The sequence below is a fragment of the Procambarus clarkii genome, chromosome 62, assembly GCF_040958095.1.
Source record: "Procambarus clarkii isolate CNS0578487 chromosome 62, FALCON_Pclarkii_2.0, whole genome shotgun sequence".
In the NCBI taxonomy this organism is placed as follows: domain Eukaryota; kingdom Metazoa; phylum Arthropoda; class Malacostraca; order Decapoda; family Cambaridae; genus Procambarus; species Procambarus clarkii.
Genome location: NC_091211.1, coordinates 26,485,567 through 26,509,155, shown reverse-complemented (window position 1 = coordinate 26,509,155; position 23,589 = coordinate 26,485,567). Strand labels below are relative to the sequence as shown.

Here is a 23,589-nt window from a genome sequence, read left to right as displayed (position 1 = left end):
GGTTGAGCTAAAGGTTAAGTATAGTATTACTAAAGTTACACTTAATGTCAGGTGACAAGAGTATGTAAGCCTACTCCTGTCGACCCTCATCTAGATGTACTTGCAGGGTTGACCCTTAGCTCCTAAGCCCCGCCTTTCCAGCTATCGCTCGTCGAATACCTTTACTTCCTCTCGTGTTTCTGATAACATTATTTTTTTAAACTAAATGTTGAGTTTGTCTTAACTCTTTCTGAACAAATCCACAAGGGCCGTGACGAGGATTCGAACCTGCGTCCGGGAGCATCCCAGACACTGCCTTAATCGACTGAGATGCTGTCTGGGATGCTCCCGGACGCAGGTTCGAATCCTCGTCACGGCCATTATGGATTTGTTCATGTGATGCATCACGTTAGTGTGATCTCTGTGTGTTAACTCTTCCTCCTTCTCAGCAGTTCCTGTTGCAAAGGTCTAGTTCCTTAGGTATTAGATTTTTGCCTCAGTCTCCCCACGAACCTTCGGAACCTTTTGGGGTATTTTGTTTAGGTCGAGGTTCAAGGTAAAGGCCTTTTATGGTGTTTTCAAGGCTTCTTTATCATCATTTCTGAAGGCTGTTTTATCGTCGTTTTTGAAGCCTTTTTTAAGTCTTTCTGAAGGCTTATTTGTGGTCGTATCTGAAGCCAACATAGACACCGGTGCCTCTGATGTAAACAGTGGGAATATTACACAGAGAGTAATCACACTAACGTGAAGAGAAAATGAGAGAAAATCATGTCGTGGCTTGGTTGACTGGGGTGTGTGTGTGTGCGTGGGGAACACCTTCCGCATGGGTTCGAACCCTCATCACAGCTCCTACGGATTTTTTCATTGGGGAATATTCTTGTGTCTAGATCTTTCTTCTTTATTTCAGGATTCTGCGTACCATTCATCCACACGATCTGAGAATGTCACCCATTCGACCTAAGAATGTCACCCACGCGACCTAAGAATGTCACCCACGCGACCTAAGAATGTCACCCACGCGACGCGACACACACTACAAGTGAGTCTAAAGACCAATAAAATAGAACAGAATGTGTTACGAGGTTATTAAGGCGGCCGTGATAGCAAGGTTGACAAGGATCAAGGCTGCAAACATTATCGCTCGTTCGAGTCCACGGGACCCGATATATAAACATATAAACAGCCTTTGATATATAAACAGATGCACACAACGCAAAAAAAAAGTTTTTATCACTCTGGGAATGCGCGGCTATTTTAAAAGAGTGAATAAATCGCTTGTATTCAAATTTTCACCAAAAGCAAGTAGAAAATTTAGGAGTTAGCGTTGACAGATTAAACAGTCTTGAACGATGATGACCAGTTCGATGACCAGTTCTGACCAGTTCAGACCAGTTCTGACCAGTTCAGACCAGTTCTGACCAGTTCAGACCAGTTCTGACCAGTTCAGACCAGTTCTGACCAGTTCAGACCAGTTCTGACCAATTCAGACCAGTTCTGACCTGTTCAGACCAGTTCTGACCAGTTCAGACCAGTTCTGACCAGTTCTGACCAGTTCAGACCAGTTCTGACCAGTTCTGACCAGTTCTGACCAGTTCAGACCAGTTAACCAGACACAGTTAATGTGCGTGAGATTAATATATTTCATTGGTAACTTTTATCGCCTTAGGGGTATATAAATGCTGATAGGCGTTTATATAAACTATAAATTAGTTTATATAAACTGAGAATTAGTTTATAATAGTTTACATGATAATCCAGTTACAATCCCTGGAACCTAATATGCAACCTAATCCATCCATAACCTTCGTCCGTTGAGTGCGCGAACTGGTCAGTGGGTCCACAGTGTGCGCGAACTGGTCAGTGGGTCCACAGTGTGCGCGAACTGGTCAGTGGGTCCACAGTGTGCGCGAACTGGTCAGTGGGTCCACAGTGTGCGCGAACTGGTCAGTGGGTCCACAGTGTGCGCGAACTGGTCAGTGGGTCCACAGAGTGCGCGGGAACTGGTCAGTGGGTCCGCTGAATGCGCCCGCTGGTTGGTGGAAGACAAACATGGCGGCCAGGGTACGCGGGGTGATACCCTCAAGATACACACTACTTCGGGCTCACCATAGCCCGTGCTACCTGGAACTTTTTGTTCCAAGTAGCGAATCTTAAACAACAACAACAACGATACACACTTAAGAGGGAACAAGCAGTACAAACGGGCGTCTGAACATACAGAACAGCGGCCAGATTCACGAAAGCACTTACGTAAGTACTTACGAACGTGTACATCTTTCCTCAATCTTTGACGGCTTTGGTTACATTTATTAAACAGTTTACAAGCATGAAAACTTCCAATTCAACTGTTGTTATTGTTATAAACAGCCTCCTGGTGCTTCGGAGCTCATTAACTGTTTACTAATTGTAAACAAAGCCGCCAAAGATTGAGAAAAATGTACGGTTCGTAAGTGCTTGCGTAAGTGCTTTCGTGAATCTGGCCGCTGAACATGAACGGAAAATATTGACCAAAGAACATAGTGATGAACACAAGGTTCTGAAAAATCACCAAGAAGAAAGTAGACTGAAATTGTCCATTACGTTTCGCCTTCAATCAGTGAATAACGAGGTAAAGAAATGAATAATGGAGACATATAACAGGTAGAGGACTGTAAAGCCGGTTCCTTAATCACTTAGTCCCAAGCTGGGGATATGATCCAGACATCCGAGATCCTACTAATCTTGAGTGATACTGTCTTACATGGTAACTCCAACAATCAAGAGAATGGGGAGTAATTTAACTACATAACGCAAATGATCAATACGAAAAGAAAATTAAATGGAACTAAACATCAAAATGTAATGCAGGCGATGAGTCACAATAACGTGGCTGAAGTATGTTGACCAGACCACACACTAGAAGGTGAAGGGACGACGACGTTTCGGTCCGTCCTGGACCATTCTCAAGTCGATTGAATCGACTTGAGAATGGTCCAGGACAGACCGAAACGTCGTCGTCCCTTCAACTTCTAGTATGTGGTCTGGTCATCATCAAAATGTAATCTTATGTAATTTCATTATGTAACAACGCCTGAAGCATCGTGCAAGAACGAACGTCACTTGCAGGGATTGCAAGTGACCCAATAGGCAACAGCAGGAAGTTATCTGGGAGATCTCGCCTAGGTACAACACAGTAGGCTGTTACGCAATATAGCAAGGCAACATACCTTTCAAACCCCTTTTAGCAACAGCGAAACTAATGTATTTTGAAACAGTATTATCATCTCGTGCATCATTTGTTGCATTAACACTCATGTAGATGGTCATTTGCGCAGTTACCCCGAACTATATGTAGAGTTACATAGTTTGGTTACATAGCAGGCCTTACATAACCCTGAAACAAGGGAGTGGGCGGGGCATAACGTTACGCGGCGGGCTTTGGTAGCCAATGTCAGCAGAGAGGGGGTGGAGTCTAATATCATCCTGACCAATAGGAGACAATACATGGGCGGAGCCAAGGATGTAAACAGATCCCCAGAGCATGTGAATCTGTGTCGAAGAGTTGACGATGATTGATGCCTTTGTCAACCTCCACCTGGATGACATCTCCACCTTTGGGGGGGTAGAAATAGCCTAAGATACTCTATTCCTTTGAGATGTATTTCTTTCTTGTCTCAATAAACATACTTGAACTTGATCTCCACCTTGCCCAACACACACACACACACACACACACACACACACACACACACACACACACACACACACACACACACACACACACACACACACACACACACACACACACACACACACACACACACACACACACGTGGCCGCCGTGGTTGGCCAACTATAAAGTAATTCCTTCCTCGACATACCCATGTAAGACTCAGTACTCAGTAGGTTATCTTGAGGTTATCTTGAGATGATTTCGGGGCTTTTTAGTGTCCCCGCGGCCCGGTCCTCGACCAGGCCTCCACCCCCAGGAAGCAGCCCGTGACAGCTGACTAACACCCAGGTACCTATTTTACTGCTAGGTAACAGGGGCATAGGGTGAAAGAAACTCTGCCCATTGTTTCTCGTCGGTGCCTGGTATCGAACCCAGGACAACAGGATTACAAGTCCAGCGTACTGTCCGCTCGGCCGACCGGCTCCCTAATCAAAAGTTCCATAATTCACTGGGCAATATACTATAATTTTCATTGTACTTCATTCTACTTTGCTCTGATGAAGGCGAATTAGCCGAAAACGCGTTAAGCATTCTCTATTTTTTCACGTGTGTTTTTTCGGCATACTTGGATCATTATTTTTGTGATCATTGTTGTATACAATAATTTTTTTTCAGGTGTAGACTGATAACAAAAGTCAGGAACGCTATGAGATTCAATGAGCCATTGTTGTAGAGTGAAACAGGTAACTTTTATTGTATTTATTTATATAATAGCTGTTACGTTCTTGTACAGCCACTAGCACGCAGAGCCTTTTGGGCAAGTCCTTAATCCTATTTTTTCCCTGGAATACGACCCGCCAAATCGGTTAACAACCAGGTACCCATTCACTGCTGGGTGAACAGAGGCTACAGTTAAGGATTGGCACCCGGTCAATCCTCCCCCGGCCAGGATACGAACCCAGGCCAAAGCTTTCGCGAAGCCCCGGGTGAGTGTTCTCCCACTGCGCCACGGGGACTGCAAACTATAATAATAATAACCTAACTATAGTAATTAAGGCTGAACACATCAGCCAGGGTTCAGACAACAGTATTTTTTTTTGGGGGGGGAGGAAGAAAGAGGAAGGCGAGGCATAGGTGAAGGGAAGTATAGAAGTGGGAAATACAGTGAGAGGTATGACAGCAGTTGGGCCATAGTATTGACACACCATCTGGTCACCACTTGGTCCGGGAGACATCTCCCGTCACGCAGGGTGCAGTCCCACCTCCACAGATCTCCAGTATCAGCTCTTGATACTGGTAATGGCTCAAAAGGGCCTCCACTTACGGGCTATTCATGCCCGTGCCACCTTTTGGGTGGCTTAATCCTTATCAATCAGTACTGACACTCCTCACAACCTCCCCTTCCCCCCATACACCCATTAACCTGTCCCACCTTCCTACTAACCCTTCCCATTAGCCCCATCCCCACCACCCCCCCTGGTCCCATACCCCCTACATCCCCTCTTACCCCTCCCAATGGGTAAGGGGACACACTATATGGGGTAACAAGGAGCGGTAAAAGACCGGACCACCACCTGCTAATCATTACTCACACAGTTTCAAGGCACTACGGGCTCACCATAGCCCGTGCTACTTGGAACTTTGTTCCAGGTAGCGAATCTTTAACAACAACAACAACAACAACATACACTATATCGTGTCAGCAAGGCGGACAGCCCACCTGCTATCATTATTTACATTATATTTCCCATTTCTAAACTTTCCCTTCACCTATGGTGGAGGCCTGGTCGAGGACCGGGCCGCGGGGACACTAAAGCCCCGAAATCCTCTCAAGATAACCTCAAGATAAGATGCCTCTCCATCCTTTTTACTCATGGTGGGGAGGAAGGGAAGGAAAAAAAGATAAGAGATGTACTAGCGAAGGGAAATGTTTTGGAAATGGGAAAGTAAGTTGTGCTATAGCAAGCGGGGCTGTCGCAGGGCTGTCGCAGGGCTGTCGCAGGGCTGTCGCAGGGCTGTCGCAGGGCTGTCGCAGGGCTGTCCGCCTTGCTGACACGATGTTGGCACCTAAGCTAAGCCTCTTCTCCTTTATCAGAAAGCTGTGTGATGTTCTTCACGCGTATTTCAACATATATAGATGTCTACAGATGTGATTTTATTGTATTAGGAGTCTTTATTTTATACTATTATTATTATTTCTTCAGGGGAGGGAGGGTTTCTGGTCAGTATTTCATCTAGGAATTATATATGTCGGATTTATCACCTTTCTTCACCCTTCTCTGCCTTTTCTCCTCCGCTCTCCATCCTATCTTCCACCCCCTTCCCCTACCCACACCCTCTCCCCCTCCTCCATCCCTCTCCTTCTCTCCCTCCCCCCCCCCTCCAGCTTCTAATCTGCCAGTTGCGTAAAGACCGGTTATATAAATGGACCCCATCACCTATATGTTCCTGGCTCGTGTTCCTCAGGTTCTACCTCTACTTCTCAAACGTCTACCTCTACTTCTCTCACTTATTTCTCTGTTTCTCATATGTCTATATCTACTTCTCAAACGTCTACCTCTACTTCTCTCACTTATTTCTCTGTTTCTCATATGTCTATATCTACTTCTCAGACATCTGCTGCTATTTCTCCTCCCCCCTCCTGTTCTATTTTTATTCTCTATTTGTCTAGCTCTTTATCAAGTTCTTCCTCACACTTCTTAATCTACATAAAGTTCTTCGTATTCTCCAACTGTTTAATCTACTTATGTATCTGATTATACTGATTTTATAGTGTCTGAAACTATACTGACTCTGTAGCGTCAGAAACTATACTGACTCACCACTTTCATCACCTTCACAATCCTCACAACTCTCATAATCTTCTCCACTCTCACCATCCTCACAATGCTAATTACTCTACCCACCCTCACAATCCTTACGATCCCTCACAATCCTCACCACTCACAATCATCAGTCTCACAATCATCCCCTCTCTTATCACTCTTTCCAACCCTCACAATCATCATCCGCCCCCTCACAATCACCACCACTCTCATCATCCTTACTGCTCGTATATATATATAACCTTTTCCATCACTTACCTATCCTCTTTCACCTCTCTCCCATCCCTCCTTCTGTCCTTCCCTGTCCCCCTCCCGTCTCCCCCCCCCCCTTCAGTAAAGCACATTGGAAGGCAGAGAAACCTTGAGACGCGCGACCTCAGCGCCACATGCTAAGGTCGGCCACAACCGTCACCACGACAAGCGCTTCTCCCTCGTACTGTGTCACCCTTGAGGCATTCTTCACACTTCTTACCCCCTCACCCTTCCTTGCCCTTCACCCTAGCCCCATAGCCTGGCTTCGAGCCCCGCTACGGATCACGCTAAATGCTCTCTAATATGTCAACAATACTTTGATGGGGCCTCGTGGGCCAAGACATAATACACAGTCACTCGTAAATTATTATGGGCAATTCAGGGAGAAATATTGTTAGGAATTACTGGAAGCAGGAGCTCATTGGGCTCTTGATTTGCGTCACGCATGTGTGCGTCATCCTTGCATCTGTCTTAAGGCATGACAAGCCTTCCTGACCTCAAGACACGCATCCCAAACCTGATACCCTCGAAGTGAGGTGTCTAGGGTGTCGTGGTCTCTGTGGCTCTCCTGTGGCCCCTGTGGCCCCTGTGGCCCCTGTCGTGCAGGTGGAACACAACTGGTGCACACCTAGATGTGTAGTAGAGTCGAGCTTCAGCTCTCATGCCTCGCCTTTCGACTGTCAGTACTCTAATGAAATGATTAATTACTTAGTTTTCTTATGATACCAAATGTTAAATTATTTATCAAAGCTTCACAATCGTCCTTTTGTTCTGTCTGGTGACAGACAGTTTGACTATGCCACACTTGGAAGGGATAGGAGGACAAGGAGCTGGGATAATGGGGACAGACATAAAAGGAACGATTCCCAAGCACTTGGACCATCAGGGGGATAGAACACCATCCCTGTGAGAAGCATATACGTCGCTTTACCAACCAGTCCAAGCACGGGAGACATCTCCCGTCACGCAGGGTGCAGCCGCACCTCCACAGATCTCCAGTATCATCTATTGATACTCAAAAGGGCCACCACTTACGGGCTATTCATGCCCGTACCACCTTTTGGGTGGCTTAATCTTCTTCATCCAGTCCAAGTGGATGAGGTACCAACAACCACGTTCCCACCTGTGGACCCCTACCAGAGATCGAGGTAGGCAAACTGACAGTAGTAACCGGTGAGACATATACAAACATTCATATATCACAAGTTCTGCACTGTTATTCTCTGTTAAAACTGCAAGTAAACGATAGCAGGAGACATTTAGCTAACCCACACTCATAAATGAATCATTCTGTTGATTGATTGATGAAGATTAAGCCACCCAAAAGGTGGCACGGGCATGAATAGCCCGTAAGTGATGGCCCTTTTGAGCCATTACCAGCATCAAGAGCTGATACTGGAGATAGGAAATGTATATGTTTATCTCTCAGAATGTTTGGTAATATGTTTATTGTTTGTGATGTGTGTCTATGTATGTATTAACACGATGTACTGAACGGGGCGAGAATAGCTTGAGCTACCTCATCCCTTTGTGTGTATTTTACCTCAATAAACTTATTTCAATTTCAATTTCAAATGCTAGAGATCTGTGAAGGTGCGACTGCACCCTGCGTGACGGGAGATGTCTCCCGTGTTATTCTGTTAGAGCACAAACCAATAGATGGCGTTAGTCCCGCCGAACCCTTGCATTTCTTCTATGGGGGTTGACCAGACCACACACTAGAAGGTGAAGGGACGACGACGTTTCGGTCCGTCCTGGACCATTCTCAAGTCGATTGAGAATGACGGACCGAAACGTCGTCGTCCCTTCACCTTCTAGTGTGTGGTCTAGTCAACATACTTTAGCCACGTTATTGTGACTCATCGCCTTCTATGGGGGTCCTCGGATAGTTCCACCGGCATAGGGGGGGACCTCGTTAAGCTTAACAGGCTTCTTGTCCCCAAATAATGGGGGAAACACATACCCACATACGCAGGTACATACATATACACAACGAATATTACATGAGTTATTATTGAATTAATGAATAAATTATTATTCAGATGAAAGAGTGTTTGTTTGAATCTCCGTTTTCTTTGGTCTTCGTGTTGTGGGGAAACCATAGAAATTTAATTACAACATCGACACAGAGGAGAAGAAACCGGGCAACTGTAAACTCAGAGAGGAATGGCGAGTAGAAAAAAGCAATGGTGTTACAGGACGAGATGAAAAAGTATTATTAGCAGCAGGAGGAGAAAGGGAGGGAAAGAGAAGGAAGAACGTACAAACTGTGTGTGTGTGAGAGAGAGAGAGAGAGAGAGAGAGAGAGAGAGAGAGAGAGAGAGAGAGAGAGAGAGAGAGAGAGAGAGAGAGAGAGAGAGAGAGAGAGAGAGAGAGAGAGAGAGAGTATATCTGGATCAAGTTAGCTATGACCAGTTCTCTGAGGTCCCCATGATCTCTCTCCACCAAGGTGACGATACTGTCTCTCTCTCTGTCTCTTATTTTCTTAGCCTCCAAGGGCAAAGTAAAATTTAAGCAGATAAACAAGAGAATGTTTATCTTAAGTGTTTTGGCGTGCTTCCCTCAATGTGTATACACTTGGGAGTGTCGACGACTATAAAGTATTCATGGTAGTTGGTTACTAGCACTTGTGGTGGCCTTAATAACCTGCACAGGTTGATACGCACTCACCCAACACTAAACCAAAGTGAAGCTCGAATACCCTCTAGCCTCTAGAGATAACCTCTAGCCTCTAGAAAAAGCCTCTAGCCTCTAGAGATAGCCTCTAGCTTCTAGCCTCTAGCCTCTACAGATAGCCTCTAGCCTCTACAGATAGCCTCTAGCCTCTAGCCTCTAGCCTCTACAGATAGCCTCTAGCCTCTAGAGATAGCCTCTACAGATAGCCTCTAGCCTCTAGAGATAGCCTCTACAGATAGCCTCTAGCCTCTAGAGATAGCCTTTAGCCTCTAGCCTCTAGCCTCTAGAGATAGCCTCTGGTTATCTCTAGCACTGGTGAGGCCCTCAGGTAGACACGACGATCACCAGTCCACACCTCTCTACTACAGAATGTACATACACTCTCTAGATCAAGTACGGAAAAAGGTTGACAAGGCAGATACCTGACCTCGGGGAACCTTTCCTTTGAAGACACACTGAGAGCCTTAATCTGAACCTGCAAGAGAGACGCAGGTCACAGGAGGGAAGGGATAAGATCGAGGTATCAATGTGGGTTAAGTAGTTGAATATGAACAGAATTCTGAAACTGTCGGAAAGCGTCAGAACCTGTAACAATGGGGTACAGCCAGGTGAAATTTAGGAGGGCTACTACCCACAATGGTCAGTGTAGTTAGTTCACAGCTAAATGGTCTCGGGTTTATTTCCTGTGGATAACAGAGACGTTTGTGTACGTTTTCGTGACCTGGATCCGGTTTCACGAAGCGGTTACGCAAGCACTTATGAACGTGTACATCTTTCCTCAATCTTTGACGGCTTTGGTTACATTTATTAAACAGTTTACAAGCATGAAAACTTGCCAATCAACTGTTGTTATTGTTATAAACAGCCTCCTGGTGCTTCGAGGTTCGTTAACTGTTTAATAATTGTAAACAAAGGCGCCAAAGATTGAGAAAAGATGGACAGGTTCGTAAGTGCTTGCGTAACTGCTTCGTGAATCTGGCTGACTCCTATGTTCACTTAATAGTAAATATGTATCTTAAACCTTATCACCATACCAGACCTGACACTACACCTTAACCTCTGACCTAACATTAAACCTCTCAAGTCTCTTTTGGCAGGTCAGCGTTCGATCCCCGATGGTCCAAATGGTTGGGCATCGTTACTTCCCTCCGTCCTCATATTCCAGCTGCTTGTCCTCATATCCCAGCTCCTTATCCCCATATCTCAGCTCCTTGTCCCTATATTCCTTCTTAGGGAATAGTCAACCTGGCTTAGCGCTTTCTCCTCTTTAACTGTACGGCTCCCCACCGCCCCCCATCACCCCCCTCCCCACTCCCTGTATTCTGACTGTATATTACTGGTCGTGAGGCAAGATGGCGCCCGTGGACCTCACGGCCAAGGCAACTGTGTTTACACTCACACTGCCCGCGCGCCCGCCAGCCCTCAACACACACACTGTTGTTGCTGTTTTTATATACTAAGGCTAGGGTTCATAAGGGTTGTTAGATGACGTACCTAATGAAACTGCAAGCAAGAGTTGTTATCCTACTTTGGGTCATCTGGAGCCTGCTTCTAGAAACTCATTTATGTTATGAGAATGTACTTTGAAACTATCACATATCATCTAAGGAACCTGGTGAAACTGCAAGCAAGAGTTGTTATCCTACTTCAGCTCATCTGAAGCCTGCGTCTAGAAACTCATTTATGTTATGAGAATGTACTTTGAAACCATCACTTATTATATAAGGAACCTGGTGAAACTGCAAGCAAGAGCTGTGATCCTGCCTCAGTTAAGTTTAAACCTACTCCTAGAGGTCCATTTATTTCATGAGCCTGTTGAATGTATCAGTAAGAATAGCCTTTATTCATTAACAACATTAGGTAACACTCATATAAGGTAGAGGACGAGCCTGTAGCCAACTGTGTGCCAGAGTCTTCCTGTGATCAGTTGACCTGATCTCCCGTGTATTAACCTGTTGAGCGAAGAAGTTCTCCTCTCTTTCTCATACACACACACACACACACACACACACACACACACACTTGTAGTATCATGGCACCTCTACATTTCAATAAGTTAGTGGTGTCACATTAAGAAAACAAAACACTAACCATGTCCGTAGCTCAGTCGATTAAGGCAGCGTCTGGGATGCTCTCGGACGCAGGTTCGAGGTCATGGCCCTTGTGGATGTATTCAAAACACGGCAGTTCCCGCGGCGCAGTGGTAAAACACTCGCTGGCGCTTTGGCCCTGGGTTCGTATCCTGGCCGGGGAGGATTTACTTGGCGCCAATTCTTAACTGTAGCCTCTGTTCACTCAGTAGTGAATGGGTACCTTAACTGTAGCCTCTGTTCACTCAGTAGTGAACGGATACCTGGTTGTTAACCGTGTACCTTTACCTGAACAGAAAAAAATCTAAATCTAAATCTAAACATTAAAATAAGTAACATATGCAACATGACAGCAACATCAAACATCCATAAACAACAACAACAAAGAACTTGTCTACTATATATGCACAATATTTCATCATCTAACACTTGTGTTCTTTAAAGTATTTCCGTTCATTCATTTGTATTACATTAAATCTGATCAATTCCGTTTTCTAACATTCTCGCACAAGTGTTACATAGAAAACCAGTCGTAGAGGTAACTATTGTATTTAATATTTTAGCTTCAAAAAAGGAAAATATGTTATTTTATTACAGATATTGTTCCTCCTAGAGTAGAGGTGAGGTTACTCTGACGTTGTCTTCCTAGTGAAGGTTGAGGCTGTGTCAACATTAGTCTCCTAGCCAGGGGGTAGCCGTCACTAGCCGTGAATATACGCACAAAACGACTAACCCCCCAGCAGCCGTGCATGTGTAATATATTATATTATATACAGTAAAGCATAATTAGTGTATAATAAAGCACGAAAAATGCACAAAAGTAAGGGGGATGGTAGGAGAAAAGCACACAGAAACTGTATTGGAGGGGACCTAAACATTCCCTCTAATGCGTTATGTATGGTTTCCTCCGAGGCTAAGGGTCCCCTTCTTCCAGCCAGAGGTGGTACTCCCTTCCTAGTTATTATATAATATATATATACGTACATACATATCCCAGCCACACGTTTTTCCCCGCAGACCTGAAGCGCAGCTCAGGGGCGCTCCAAGGTCAACCCTCCTCTTCACAAAGTGTCGCAGAAACCCTTTGTGATTAATGTCCTCAAGACACCCTGGGGGACGCCAAGAGGGTGTCCTCTCTCTCTTTCCAGGGAGTGACCAGACAAGACAATGGACAATAGGTGACTTAATACCAAAGAAGCACTCAAAGGGTGTTTTCCTGCCTCTTGTCCCCACAAACACACCTTTAGCAGCGTCGCGCGCGCAACATCTGCAAGCTAGGGGGATTACCAGACACCTTCATGAGAAGGGAGAAGCTATCATGCTCTCTGTCTATGTTTCGAGCCTGATCTACTACACGATTTTAACTTCATATTTAAATTTCGTCCTTCCCCCTTCACAATGTCAAGAGACTTACCGATCGTATGATTATCAGACAGGTGGACCACCTTCCTTCCCTTCAGTCCTGTTTTGTCTTAGATTAGTTCATTTGTTTTGTGTATATTTATCCTGTGAGGGGAAATGGATGGAGCTCCATACCCATCTTGTGAGTGGCAATGGATGGAGCTCCATGCCCATCCTGTGAGTGGCAATGGATGGAGCCCCATGCTCATCCTGTGAGTGGCAATGGATGGAGCCCCATGCTCATCCTGTGAGTGGCAATGGATGGAGCCCATGCTCATCCTGTGAGTGGCAATGGATGGAGCCCCATGCCCATCCTGTGAGTGGCAATGGATAGAGCCCCATACCCATCCTGTGAGTGGCAATGGATAGAGCCCCATACCCATCCTGTGAGTGGCAATGAATGGAGCTCCATACCCATCCTGTGAGTGAGTGGCAGAAAGGTTTGTGTCACAAATTCTTTCTCTCTCTCTGTCTCTCTCTCTGTCTCCCTGTCTCTGTCTCTCTCTCTCTGTCTCTCTCTCTCTCTCTCTCTCTCTCTCTCTCTCTCTCTCTCTCTCTCTCTCTCTCTCTCTCTCTCTCTCTCTCTCTCTCTCTCTCTCTCTTTCTTTCTCTCTCTGTTACACTTTCTCTCTCCCTTTCTCTGTTTCTTTTAGCCTGGTTATTGTTAATAATTTCTAGTTTCAGTAGTTGGAAACCCGGCATGTGCGGTCCGTGGTGGTTCACACCTCAGGCTGCGAACACTGACCTCTCATTTTCTCTCCCGAATGGCAGACGAAGAAGCTGTGCAACAATCACGAGAGCAAACAAACAAAAAAACAGTACACAAAAAACAACGTAAAAAAAGGTTTACTAACCAGACATAAAAAAAAGAGAAAACATAATATAAAAACATTATAAATATTACATTTGTGCAGCACACACACACACCTGTCACCCTCAGGTCACATCTGTCTCCCTGGCTCTCCTGGTGTGTACATGTTTCCTCCAGCCCCCCCCCCCCTGGGTCAACACCTGCCCCTGGGTCAACACCTGCTCCTGGGTCAATACTAACTGCACCTGGGTCAACAATAGCCGAGTGATGACAATAAAGCCACCCAAGAGGTGGCACGGGCATGAATAGCCCGTAAGTGGTAGATTTTTTGGGAGTGAATGTGGTCTTTGGTCGTGAGAGGAGATACTGTGTGCTGAGCTCACAAATTAATCGTCAGTCCTTACTATGTGGCTACTATCGCGGGGGGAGGATACTGCTTGACAGTATTTACGAGGGTCTCCAGCTGCTGGACACCTTTTTTGAAGGTTCTCCAGCTGCTGGACACCTTTTTTGAGGGGTCTCCAGCTGCTGGACATCTTTTTTGAGGGTCTCCAGCTGCTGGACACCTTTTTTGACCAAAGGAGTGGTAGTGTTGATGGCTTCAGGGTGGTTACTGCAAGATTCAGGGACTTTTAAAGCTCTTCTAAGATGGTTAAAACACTAACCGTCCCATTTGGTGTTTATATACTAGATAGGGTCCCTTTACCCCTCCCTCCCCTCTCTCATCCCCTATCCCTCCTCATTTCTGCTATCCCCCCAACTCCCGCCTTCTCTACCTTTCTCACTCTTCTCTCACCCATTCTCCTTCTGTCTCCACCCTCACTCCTACTCTCCCCATTTCCAGTCAAATTTGCTACTACTGTATTAACACTTTATAAGTCCGGAAAAAATTAAATATATTTAGTATTAGTATGGTACATATATTTACGATATTAGGGCCTCGGATAAAGTGTATTAGGCTTAGGGTGGTTAGGATAGGTTTTATTATCAATATAAATACAAAACCTTTTCCGGTTTGTCTAAATTAAATAGTACCAAATTCTATTCAAATAATAATTGGATTGCAGCTGAATATTTGGGGAAAATAGCTTGCAGATTGATTGATTTAGCACTATTTTGTTAGTTTTATATGGATCAAGCAGAGTAATAACTCATTTGACAACGAACTTCATCGATTAAATACGTCTAAGTTAACTATAATTGTTACCTGGTAAGGGCAATTATGTTTTAGTATTCCAAAACCCGAGCCTCTAAGGCTCGTGAATATACAAGGATGAATTAATTTCTATTCATATTAAAGCGTAATAATTACGCAAAAGTCGATAGATTTCAAAAAACAAAATACAAGGGTACAAGCCTAGTGCCTAGAAGACTATTTGTAATGAAAGAGTCCCATTGTCTTCCTTATTATTTGTGTATTGAATGTGATTTATCTCATATTTCGTTCACATTTCGCTCACATTTCAGATATTGCACAAAACCTTGCAATTTGGTTAGTTTAGGCTTTGGCTTGTTTTAAGTCATATTTCCCTATAAAATGTGGCTTTTCCAACTACAATGATATGTAATCACCTTCAATTCTCCATCCCAATAACAAGGTAGGAAAATATTTTTATCTATCTGGGATATGAACGGATTTATGGGAGTATTTGGGCAAATTTTGGCAAGGTTAGGTACGTTATATCATAGAATATAATATCAATACCGAATTTTAATGATAGAACCTTAGTAGGTGTAGAATGATGTATTCACCAAGAGAGGCGAGCCAAATTTTTATATATATTTAATTTCATAAACATTTCATTATATAACTCAGGTAAATCCTAATATTTTTTATAGCTGTGTATATATATTATAGTAATATTAGTAAGACTTCTTCACTAGCGTTAATATCGATATATCACTTGAAAGGAAACTTGTTTTGAGAATATATTCTAAGCGCGAATGTTATCTATTTTAAACACTCTTTGAACGACGATTTAAAATTCAATATCTTATTCAAGAAAAGAATAGTCTTCTAATAACGAAATTACGTTTTCTCAATTACATGCAGTAGATTTGTTATCAAATGATAAAATGGTGCTGTTTCCTTATCCTTTACGACTGTTTTACAACATTAAATAAACTTGTGTACGTTTGAAGAATTAAAATTGATCCATTCTCAAGAATATCAGTCGATAGCGTGTTTCACTCAGCTCATTACACTCGTATAATTCATATATAGACTCGTATATACGTGTGTTCAAATTAGCTGTGTCAACAACACAATAATATCAAATATAATTTTACTGAATTATTACAGATGTAATAATTACAGCTGAATATTGGCAAAAATTGCATGTAGATCCATTCATTCAATAATAATGATTACGCATTGTGTCTGGGGACAGGCAGACAGTGTATATATATATATATATATATATATATATATGTCGTACCTAGTAGCCAGAACTCACTTCTCAGCCTACTATGCATGGCCCGATTTGCCTAATAAGCCAAGTTTTCATGAATTAATTGTTTTTCGACTATCTAACCTAACTAACCTAACCTAACCTAACTTTTTCGGCTACCTAACCTAACCTAACCTATAGAGATAGGTTAGGTTAGGTTAGGTAGGTTTGGTTAGGTTCGGTCATATATCTACTTTAATTTTATCTCCAATAAAAAACAATTGACCTCATACATAATGAAATGGGTAGCTTTATCATTTCATAAGAAAAAAAATAGAGAAAATATATTAATTCAGGAAAACTTGGCTTATTAGGCAAATCGGGCCTTGAATAGTAGGCTGAGAAGTGAGTTCTGGCTACTAGGTACGACATATATATATATATATATATATATATATATATACATGTTAGGCTTATATGAAGGTCACCATCCAAGGTCCAATTACTGACCCTTCCCAGGATGCAACCCCCAAAATCCGACAATATTAAGTTAATTTCAAGTACATCTACCATGAAATTCGCTCAATATATATAAGAAATATTAACTATTATGCCTCTCTTAGTAAGTTTTCTCACAACATTCTAATCATGTAAAGCTTAATTGGATTACAATTAATATCGGTCAAAACAGTCTTAATTCAACAAATAGAATTGTCACATAGTAATTACTATTTCTTTTTAGTTCAAGAACCTCTAAGACTCGTGACTATATCAAGAATTACTTTTAATCATTGAAACGAAGCAATTACGCAATATAATCGGTGTATCTAAGAATAAAATACAAGTTGTATGCCCGTCTTGCGCTCAAATATTGCACAAAAACTTTGCAATTAAGAGAGTTTAGGTTTGAGATTGTTTTGGGTCATATTTCCTTATAAAACGAGGCTATTTCTAACTCCAGTTATGTGTTGTGGGCTGCCACACTAACCATGGCGGCTCCACCAGGTGTGAGCAAGTTCAAATATGTTTACTGAGACAAGAAAATACATCTCAAGGGGATAGAATATCTTAAAGCTATTGCTACCCTCTTAGGTGTGAGCATAAGATGTAAAGCACTAAAAGTGGCTCACCTCGAATCTGACGTCTTCCAGGGTAGAGGTAGAAGCGACTTTAGATTTCCGGGGTATATAAGGGATGAGAAGATTTAGCCGAATCCTCCCATTATTGCCGGTAAGTAGATACAGGTCAAAAAAATCAAGCGGGAGGTTACAGGGGGTTCCGTCAGCACAATGTGATTGTGTCTGCCGCCCCGGGGTGGGCGCAGCCAATCACCGTCGAGTATATCCTGGAGGACGAAAATACTCCCGCCGGCGGCAAATTTAAAGGTGCTTCAAGGAGCCACATATAATAGCTACGGGCTGTACATGCCCGTGCCACCTCTTGGGTGGCTTAGTTTTCATCAATCATCAATCACATTTAAATTGGTCGAGAAACTGCAGTCAATTTGGGTAAAATAGCATAACTAACTATAAAATTAGTATATATATTCAACTTCACTTATATTCAAGTACCATCAGCAAAAAAAAAATCCCCAACGCCTAATAATAAACTTGTAATCGAACAATTACCTTATAGCAATTAGTAGAGAAGGTAGCCTATCTTCGTCCAGGCCACTAGAAACGCAGTGGCCCTGATCAGGTAAATCCAACATTATCGTCTCGGGTTGTTGTATAATCAGTCTTATATTTATTGGGCGGGAAAACTCGAGATATGCCTAACATGTAATGTATGAATAAACTAGCTGCTTGTCCTTCCACACAATGATTTATGAATTGCCATTATTGTTAATGTTAATAGAATGGACAAACTTTGTTTAGACCATTTACATGTAATTTATTCGGGTTTTTCAGTGGTGTACCTTTGTTACAATACTGTTATGTATATACTGGCTGGCTGTCCCCCCACACAATGAATTAGTATTATTACTAAATTCACAAATGATAAATGTTGAGTAATTGGGCGGTTGATAGACCTTGCGCGAGTCGCGTGAAGGCCGTGGGCCGCTACTAGACCTGCAGCACCACAACAACAGTGGGTGACTCGGTGCAGTGTTGCCAGATTGGGCTACAAGTAGCGAATTGGGCTACTTTTGAGAGCCCCGCGCTCACAAATTTTTAATTACGCTACTTGCTACTTTTTGGGCTAATTTAAAAGCAAGATGTGCTAATTTGAGCTATTAATGTTAAGAAACTCAATGATGATTATTTATGGTTAGATGCAACACAAACAAGCACCGGCAGACATTCCGAAAACAGCGATCACAACACCTTTTGGACTGTTTGCTACGCCTATATTGACGATCTGACGCGAGCAGGGCGTACAATTCACCGACCAGCTAGGTTCCTTGATCAAGTGTTTTTCCTTTCATCCCCTGGGAGGGGGAGTTCTGTAGCGAGTAAATTATCCCAATGATATACTCGCTCCAAACGCATTAGCCTAATGAGAGAAGCAAAGCTTTTCTTAGTAATAATTATGGAACTCAAACCTTTCCCTACTTCCATTTAATATTCCTGCCAACCTTTGGAGAACGCTGAGGTGTTGCCCGAGCATATAAGCAACAGAGTAGCGAATAATAAGCACCATCTGGTCACCATTTGGTCCGGGAGACATCTCCCGTCACGCTGGGTGCAGTCGCACCTCCACAGATCTCCAGTATCATCTATTGATACTGGTGATGGCTCAAAAGGGCCACCACTTACGAGCTATTCATGCCCGTGCCACCTTTTGGGTGGCTTTATCTTCATCTTAACACATTCACAAGGGAGACATCTCCCGTCATGCAGGGTGCATTCGCACCTCCACAGATCTTCAGTATCAGTTCTTGATACTGGTAATGGCTTAAAATGGCCACCACTTACGAGCTATTCATGCCCGTGCCACCTTTTGGGTGGCTTCATCTTCATCTTAACACATTCACAAGGGAGACATCTCCCGTCATGCAGGGTGCATTCGCACCTCCACAGATCTTCAGTATCAGCTCTTGATACTGGTAATGGCTTAAAAGGGCCACCACTTACGGGCTATTCATGCCCGTGCCACCTTTTGGGTGACTTAATCTTCATCAAATCGAATAATAAGGTCTTATCTCACACACAGCACCGCTCCGGTGCCAGGTAAGTCCACTACGGGCTCACCATAGCCCGTGCTACTTGCCCCGCTCCTGTGCCAGGTAAGTTACGGGCTCACCATAGCCCTTGCTACTTGGAACTTGTTCCGAGTAGCTGAATCTATAACAACAACAACAAGAATAATAACTAGTCTACTTTCAAGTGTGGTCTAGAAGACATTTGCGAGATACTGTAGCGACTCTCATTGTGCTCAACTCACACCATTACTCGCCAAGGTATCACCTGCATACGTCTGTATACTCGACCAAAGATATTCTCTTAGTGTGTGTGTTTATTGTTACCATACTTTACGTAACAATAGAACCGTTACAGGCTAAACTCATTTTCTGTTTTAAACCGGGTGTATTGTTATGCTAGGCTGTATTAGGTTTTTGTTATTAAGGTTAGGCTGCATGGGGCTCGGCTGGATTAGATTGGTTTGATTTGGGTTACGTTAGGTTGGGTTGAGCTACGTTAGTCAAGGTTCAAAATTCTACTACGCCACGGAGCCGTCTCTGTGGCGCAGTGGTAAAGCACGCGCCCGGCTCGTCGCCAGCGCTGTGACCTGCTGGCCAGGAAGGATTGACCGGGCGACAATCCTTAACTGTTCACCCAGCAGAGAATAGGTTGTTGAACTATTTGGCGGGTCGTTATTCCGAGAAAAAAAAATAGGATTAAGGATCTGCCCGAAACGCTATGCATACTAGTGGCTTTACAAGAATTTAAGAACTCTTTTTATATATAAAAAAATCCGCTGACAAATCTTCTTGTGTTTACATAGCCTTCCCGGTTTGGTGCCTTCAATTGATAATTACTTGTTTGCGATGAGACTTGCATCTGGCATAATTAAAATATTAACCTAAATAATTAGTTTGTTAGACAATATATAATATTCATATCTATAAATTACTTTAGAAAGGCCTATAATGCATATAAATATTAATTTACACACTCCTGGCGCTATATACGCTAGGAATTTAAATATGGTGTTCAAATAATTTTAGGCAGAGGGTCTCTGGGTCGGTTGGACGCTTCCGGGTCCTTGGCTAAGACCCGGTCAGTTGTCAAGAAGCAGCGGCGGCGTGAGTATGTTGCTCCCGTGTAGGTAAGGCTGATAATTTTTTTTTACTATCTGAGCAGTTGGGAGGTACTCATGAATATATAGTCTACCTCCACCTACAATGCTTAATGCATTATACATTTGTTCGCTATTATAACATTGAGTTTTTTGTAATGTCTCGCGGGTTATTATTTCCGTATTTTTTTTTCATCCGGGTTCTGTAGTATTCAAATGCTTGTATTCCACTAATGCTAAATAGTCTGTCCTCTAACGGATATTGTGGAAGATTTTAAGGATCAAGATTTGCCAACATTTTTTAAAAAGGCATTACGGGCTCGCCATAGCCCGTGCTATTTGGAACTTTTTCCAAGTAGCGAATCTTTAACAACAACAATGCCAATATTATATGGGTAGGATATTATGTAGAATACACTTCCCCATAGTGTTAAACCACTGCGTCGTCAGGCTAGGCTCGTTAACGCGGCGGTTGAGCCCCCACCTCCCAAGACGCATTTATTATCGACTTTCATGTACTGGGTATTAAAAATAGTTTTTATCGTGTATAAATTAATTTTATATTCTATGTTTAATTAGACATAGTAGGTTCGGTATTTAGGTTCTGTTGGCAATTATTTGCACTAGAAGTATATGGAGGGTGAAGCATTTACAGTTGCCTGTCCTCAGGCCAGGCTCGCCTACGAGGCAGCCCAACCCGCATTGGTCAATTTTATCCCACTGCGAATTCAGAATTATTCTCGCGTATAAGGTAATATTATTTCATCAAGTTAATAGTTTAAAAACTAAGCTTTGTGACAAGCGACAGTCCAGTGTACAAATACTGGAATAGATGAACAACTTCCCAATGGGAAGAAGCGGAACTGAATTTACCTGAGGGCCACTAACACTAATGGCCTCGATGAGGACAGTAAGCCGGGGGCTTGTCAAATGTCCCCCCATTTGCCCTAGTGATCTTCTCCAGCTGTATTTTAAAACCCAGAAGAGTTTCAGCGTTTACGGCTTCGGCGGGTAGGCAGTTCCACGGGTTTATAACCCTATGGGTGAAAAGCATCTGTTTCCTGTCCAACATTCTGGCTTGTTGAGTTTGAACGCGTTGCTCCTTGTTCGTGTAACATCTGACCTTTTGAAGACATTGTCCTGATCGACATCCTCCAAATTGTTTAGTATTTTAAAGGTTTCTATGAAGTCAAGCCTGGTTTCCAGTGTTGTTAGCCCTGTGGCCCTCAACCGTTCCTGATACGAGAGATGACTAATCTCTGGTATGATTTTTGTCGTAAGACATAGCTCCATAGCTCTGGTAAGACATGGCTCCAGAGCAGCTGTGTCTTTCTGAGGATGAGGTCTCCAAACCTGGATGCAATAATTCATGTGGGGGCGCACCAGAAACTTATACAATTGAAAGTCTACTTTCTTTTCCTTGAAGGTAAAGGAACGCATGATTATTCCCAGGGTTTCCTTTGCTTTTTTACTGCCGCTCCCACTTGTTGTACAACTGTCAGTGATTGGTGGATTCTGACTCCAAGATAATGTTGATGATTTGGTAGGTGATTGTTGATGATTTGGTAGGTGATTGTTGATGATTTGGTATATTATGCCTCACGTGATGGATTCTGACTCCAAGGTCCTTTTTTTCATCTATCTGTTGAAAGGTAGTGCTGTCAATTTGGTAGTTGTGACGTGGATTGTTATGCCCCACATGTAAGGTCTTGTATTTATCGACATTAAAGTCATCTGACCATTTGTGAAGTTCATGTAGATCTCTTTGTAAGGTTTCAATATGGCTTTCACTTCTCACTTTACCATAGATCTTAGTATCTGCAAATTTGATTTGGTTTGTAATATTCTCATCTATGTCATTGATGTGCATGACCAAAAGGGTTGGCCCCCAAAATGGACCTTTTTGACACCCCACTTAGAACATTGGTGGGGGTTGGATGAGATATTTGCTTGCTAGGCTTGCCATTACACGCCTAGTCGGGCTCCGGGGGTGTGACTTGTTGGGCTTCTAGTTGTTCATGGTCGGGCTTCGGTTCGTGAATGGTTGTGCTTCTGATGTTGTTTGTTCGGTTCGTTCATGCTAGGCTTGCGGTTACACAACTGGTTGGGCTCCGGGGGTGTCACTTGGGCTGTAGGTTGTACATGGTCGGGCTTCGGTTCGTGCATGGTTGTGCTCCAGAGGTTGTTCGGTTAGTTCATGCTAGGCTTGCGGTTACACAACTGATCAGGGTCCGGTTACACAACTGGTCGGGCTCCGGTTACACAACTGGTCGGGCTCCGGTTAAATAACTGGTCGGGCTCCGGATGTGTCACTTGAGCTTCGGGTTGTGCATGATCGGGCTTCGGTTCGTACATGGTTGTGCTCCAGAGGTTTGTTCGGTTCGTTCATGCTAGGCTTGCGGTTACACAACTGATCAGGGTCCGGTTACACAACTGGTCGGGCTCCGGTTACACAACTCATCGGGGTCAGGTTACACAACTGGTCGGGGTCTGGTTACACAACTGGTCGGGGTCTGGTTACACAACTGGTCGGGGTCTGGTTACACAACTGGTCGGGGTCTGGTTACACAACTGGTCAAGGAACGGTTACACAACTCATCGGGGTCAGGTTACACAACTGGTCGGGGTCTGGTTACACAACTGGTCGGGGTCCGGTTACACAACTGGTAGGGCTTCGGTTACACAACTGGTCGGGGTCCGGTTACACAACTGGTAGGGCTTCGGTTACACAACTGATCGGGCTCCGGTTAACTAACTGGTCGGGCTCCGGTTAAATAACTGGTCGGGCTCCGGTTACATAACTGGTCGGGCTCCGGTTACACAACTGGTCGGGGTCTGGTTACACAAGTGGCGGGGCTTCAGTTACACAACTGGTCGGGGTCCGGTTACACAAATGGCGGAGCTTCAGTTACACAACTGGTCAGGGTCCGGTTACACAACTGGTCGGAGTCCGGTTACACAAATGGTCGGGGTCCGGTTACACAACTGGCAGGGCTTCGGTTACACAACTCATCGGGGTCAGGTTACACAACTGGTGGCGCTTCGGTTACACAACTGGTCGGGGTCCGGTTACACAACTGGTAGGGCTTTGGTTACACAACTCATCGGGGTCTGGTTACACAACTGGTCGGGGTCTGGTTTCACAACTGGTCGGGGTCCGGTTACACAACTGGTCGTGGTTCGGTTACACAACTGGCAGGGCTTCGGTTACACAACTCATCGGGGTCAGGTTACACAACTGGTCGGGGTCTGGTTACACAACTGGTCGGGG

At 43.9% G+C, this 23,589-nt stretch overlaps 1 long non-coding RNA gene across 1 annotated transcript; it reads right to left on the bottom strand.

The window, feature by feature from the left end:
* Positions 1–9,806: 9,806 nt before the first annotated feature.
* LOC138354217 (uncharacterized) lies at positions 9,807–17,369 on the bottom strand. The gene is made up of 3 exons (XR_011223475.1): positions 17,207–17,369; positions 11,476–11,762; positions 9,807–9,859 (listed from the first exon to the last, which is right to left on the bottom strand). It is a non-coding gene; the product is annotated as an uncharacterized lncRNA (long non-coding RNA).
* Positions 17,370–23,589: the final 6,220 nt, after the last annotated feature.